We start from the raw sequence: 5812 nt of genomic DNA, 5'->3' as shown, positions 1-5812 counted from the left end.
GTTGTGAGACGTGCAGTGTGAGGCCTGGCGTTGTCATGTTGGAACACTGCGTTGGCGTTGGCCATAACTGGAACGATGTGTGGCCGGAGGATCTGGTCAATGTAGCCCTGTGCATTCAGGTTGCTCTGCACGTGGACCAGGTCAGTTCTGCCAGTGTGTGAGATGGCTGCCCACACCATGCCACTACCCCCCCCGCCGAATCTGTCCACTTCCTGCACGCAGTTTTGCCGCATAACGTTCACTACGACGCCTATACACGCGACATCTTCCATCATGACGTCGGAGCAGAAATCGGGACTCGTCACTGAACCACACCTGTCTCCATCGCAGTTGAGGCCATTGTCGATGAATCTGGCACCACTGCAGTCGGAGTCGACGGTGTTGTGGTGTTAAGATGACACCTCGAACTGCACCTCTGGCACGAATTCCTACCTCACGTAGGCGGTTCCGTACGGTCTGGTCGGATATCCTGCGCAAACCTGGTATTGCTGCGGCTGTGGAGGTGGCAGTAGTCAATCGTTCCCGAAGGTGGCGTACCCGGATGTAGCGGTCCTGCCCGGGGGTAGTGACCCGTGGTCGACCGGATCTAGGGAGGTCACGTGTTGATCCATGTTGCTGGTAACGGTCCCACAGTCTGGAGATGGTGCTTGGGGACACATGGAATGCCCTGGCAACGGCCGTTCTGGATTCGCCTGCGTCTAGTCGGCCGATGGCATTGTTTCTCTGCGGTTCACTGAGACGTGGCATGTCCTGGATTGTCAACTGTCGGCCAGATACAGAGGCCAGACAAGCGAACACCCTGCACTTTTATACTGTCGGTGTTCATGTTGCACGTGCAGACAACGCACGTGCAGTGGTGACATGGTTTGCACGTGGCTGCGTTTTTGCGAATATTCACATTTTGGAACTTTATTGTACAGTAGCTACGTTTTATCGAATGTAACCGTGGGAATGTGTTTGGGACATGCAATGACCTTATATTCACAAAGCATGAACCGGTAGGAAACATAAAATCGGAGTTATGACCCATTTGTACCCTTTTGCGTTTCTTTTTTTGAAGAGTATATATAAAAGATACCTGGCTACTAATGTAGCAGGTTTGCACTCTAGACTATACATGTTAAAAGTACAAAATGTTTGACATCCAATAGCTGATGATTAATAATTCCGTATGCTCTAGTGATGTCTTTAAACAAAACAAACTTTAACTTATACATTAGTCCCCCTCCACCCCACCCCTCCCCTCAATTAAAACAACCCAATTTTACCATAATATATATAAAAACAATTACTCACCTAACAGCAGATCAATTACCAATCTTGGGTAATTTATAATACATATAACGGTACTCTCAAAGATGACAAACACGAGTTACCGGAAGGGTTCACACTTTATTCATACCAGGGAAACAAAACAAAACGACCCTGTAAAGACAAACAATAAATATCACAGGCTTAAATAGTTAAAATACACACATAAAACTCAAACATTCAATCATATACATAATTCATAATTCAAAGATGATTGAATTATATCAAGGCATATAAATAACATAGCATGATCGGTATAATATCCGCCCGGTCCCCTCCATTATTATTTTTAGTTAGGGTTGAGGGTTAGGGTTAGGGTTAGGGTTAGGGCTGGGGTTAGGACTAGGGCTGGGGTTAGGACTAGGGTTGGGGTTAGGGTTGGGGTTGGGGTTAGGGTTAGGGTTAGGGTTAGGGGGGACCGGGCGGATATTTTTCCGCATTATCTGCCTTTATTCAACACCTGGGTAATTATACCAACTTAACTTCCCTTAATGTACTCGCTACCAAAATAAAATACTAAATGAATAAATGTAAATAAAATGCGTAACGCTTAATTGGAAAGGGCATCTGTTATATATTTATATTAAGTAATTAACCGATCTGTCAAATATGGAAATACTTATTTACTACACCAGTATATTAATACTTATTAATATAATCCACTACTTCAACATATAATCTCCAGTGATGGAATATACCACAAACCATACAATAATCTTTTATACACACACATACGATTCAATTGCACTGGCCAGGCGCTCATGAAACGTACGTGCGGCATACAAAGCACGTGCGTTATATGACAAATACCACACACAATACAAATAAATACATTACATTACATTATTCTACACACCTTTGCTATGGGCAAAATGGTCAGTGACTGGAACGCTTAGATGTTATATGGTTCCAGCCTAGAAACAAATAAAATGACATAAGTTATCATGTAAATACAATTATTCCAATATGGCTGCCATGATAACCTTAGACGTTAACAATACATTTTTATACATAATTAACTAGGAAAATAACTTATTCATATATATTACTTTAAAATATGAGTTTTATTATATATAGAAACATTATATAACTTTAGTTGGTTTTATATTAATTATTAAGCTTACTATTAAACAACTTCACCCTTATTTTATTATAACATGTTTACCAGCTTTTAATCAAAACTCGTTAATATATCAAATTACGTACTAGTTATAAATACTATTTTATATTATAATAACATTAAAACATGCTTGTTAGTCATACCTTGTGTGTGCAGTGTAAATGATACCGGATATGAAGAAGAAATGAGCAGAGCAGTCAAAAGAACGTCTTGAACAAATAATAATTACAGTAGTGTTCGTCACGTGATCATCAAACAGTGACCACTACACAATAAACTATAGCGATTGGTCTAAATACCCGCACGGACAATTCGCCCCAATCGTTGGCGGGAAACATCACTTGGGCGTTGCCCGTATAGTATATTCTATACGGGAAAACCTAATAAACGAATAAAACATTAATTAAAGGTAAAATAAACAATTATGTACAGAATAAAACACATTAGTGAAAGGTGTACGTTATAGTATTTACATGGACCTCACACATTTCACTCACTGTTACATACATACTGGTACGACATTTTATTATTCCTTTATTGTTATTCTTAGAATTTTCAACTTAATGGTTTCTGCCAGAGGCTACTAAGGTTAAACTTATATACCCTAAAATCTTGGAAATTAATTGATATATTTTTTAATGTTTAGATAAATGATAGTAAAAGAACTGCTGTTTATAAATGGTCATGTGCTAGAAATGTAATGTCCTAACCCTAATTTCAAAACATTTCAAACCCATAACCACCTAGATGAGGCACTTACATCTGTTTTGTTTTTATTACCTACCCTAAATATGATTTTCTTTTGGAGACAGTAGTTTTGTTTTTCATCATTATTTTATACCCCAACTTTTAGCAAAGCATAGGCATTTTTGTTTTTCCACATGTCATCTTATATGTAGTTTTGTGCAACTTTCTAATAGAAATCAAATAACATCATCAAAGTTAAATACATTGTTCACTACTTTGTTTTCCTAAAATTAAATTAAACTTTAAATTAATACAACGATATATAATTAAGTTACAGACTAATGTACTTCTTCAAATGGATGTGAAATACTTAATATGTTTGTTTTTATATATTTCAGCAACTGGACCAATGGATGTGGAGTCATTGATTAGATGTTGAAAATGAGATTCTGAAGACAAACTATTAAACAAATTACATTGCATCTTGATATTGAGAACAGAATGATAGAAATAATAGAACAGTTTCAACTGATATGTGAAAGAAAAACTGGGGTAGGGGATGAACTTGCTGCTGAAAATGAAACACTTTCAACAATTTCATTTAATACAATATTTTATTTATATTTGTTTTTTGTGTTTGACATATTGTTGCTAAGGAGTAATTCAGACTTCCAAGACTTGGGATTCAGTTTGACACCACCCATCAAATGGTAATCCTATATTTACCTGTACCAGACTGCATGGGGGTTAATATGTAAAGACCCTCCCTTTGAGAAAAAAGAAAATGTTAGGAAGTATTCTCATAATAAATATTAAACAAATTGTGCGAACTGCACAAGTTATATATAATATATAATTTTGCCTCTTTTGTTTTTGTTATATATATATATATATATATATATATATATATATATATATATATACATTTTTTTAATTAAATTTTTATTTTGTATTATTATTATTGTTCTGTAGGCATGGGTTGTCTTATAATATTTATTACTATTTTTTATTTGCCTATGCCTCTAGAACAGATAAAGCTTTGTGAGTACATTTTGTGTACAGTAGGATAACTAATATGTGGGGTGTGTGAGATTGGGGGGGGGGGGGGGGCAGAAGCTTCAAGTTTGATTCCCAACAGTTGTTGCCACAACACGAGTTTATAATTTATTTTATACACTGTTGTACTGGCTTAATTGGCAAATATTTTACAGACTGTCCAGCTATCCTACTTTTTCGTACTTTTTGGTCTTTGTCCTATTTTTCCTACTTTTTCTTCAGAATACTTAGTTTTTCTACTTTTGTTCTACGTTTTCCTACTTTTGTCCTACATTTTCTATATTTTCATTCCTAATTGTGTCCAACTTTTTCAAAAGAGTGTGCTAGACAGCCTGATTTTATAATGGGATGGGCACCCAAGCGTAAACAGCCTTAATATGTCTTGTCAGAACGGTAAAGTAAAGTTTGTTTTATTTAACGACGCCACTGGAGCACATTGATTTTTTATCTTATCATCGGCTATTGGACGTCAAACATATGGTCATTCTGACACTGTTTTAGAGGAAACCCACTGTCGCCACATAGGCTACTCTTTTTACGACAGACAGCAAGGGATCTTTTATTTGCGCTTCCCACAGACAGGATAGCACAAACCATAGCCTTTGTTGAACCAGTTATGGACCACTGGTCGGTGCAAATGGTTTACACCTACCCATTGAGCCTTGCGGAGCACTCACTCAGAGTTTGGAGTCGGTATCTGGATTAAAAATCCCATGCCTCGACTGGGATCCGAACCCAGTACCTACCAGCCTGTAGACCGATGGCCTGCCACGACGCCACCGAGGCCGGTGTGTCAGAACGGAGACGGCCTAATATGTCAGTATACATAACTGGAGGGCCAAAGATGTGGTCCCCACCAACCCACCCTCTGGCTACGCCAGTTGTGATTTTTTTTTTTTTTTTTTTTTTTTTTTTGAATATGGTGTATGGCTTTGGTTTCATAAATAGGGCAAGTGTCGTATATCGGTTGATTCAAGCAGTGCAGCTATGTAAGAATACACCCCCATAAACATCGCAATCCCACAATCTAAACCACTGCCTGCATAATTTTGGCACAGGCGACTGTATCCTGCTATAGTTTTGTAACCTTTTGTGCATAAAATTATGGTACACTGATAGCATTCCCACACGCCTTGTATTTTAATGTTACTGCTCAAGCCCTTTTGTTTTTTTAAACAAACCATTTAACGCAACCCGACCAAACATAAAGACGGTTTTAAACGGGTCGAGGCCGGGTCGTCGCCGCGCATTCTATTCTCTTGTTCCTCGGCATTCCATTAATATAAAAGTCGAACAACAACAACAACAAAAATTAAGATGAAAAAGAAGAAGGAAAAAGAAACAAACAAGACATTTTAATTTATCAGTTCTGACAAGAAAAATAGCATAGGATGTTTTAAACGTTCTTTTCGTTGCATTCGACGTTCACTTCCGGGTTCTTTAGCCCGAGTACTCTGACTGTAAGAGAGCTAGACGGACATTTGGACATAAACACGCTCTCATTACAGTCAGAGACCAACCTATGTCTTTTTTTGGCAATTCCTGACTACCAAACGGTAGGCAACGAGTCCCGCTCTAATACCACAACAGTCCTATGTTTGACGTCAAATACCTTTACATCAATCATTTTCGAGTTAA

This window comes from Gigantopelta aegis, unplaced genomic scaffold (assembly GCF_016097555.1).
Source record: "Gigantopelta aegis isolate Gae_Host unplaced genomic scaffold, Gae_host_genome ctg2831_pilon_pilon:::debris, whole genome shotgun sequence".
Classification (NCBI taxonomy): domain Eukaryota; kingdom Metazoa; phylum Mollusca; class Gastropoda; order Neomphalida; family Peltospiridae; genus Gigantopelta; species Gigantopelta aegis.
This window is presented reverse-complemented; position numbering follows the sequence as displayed.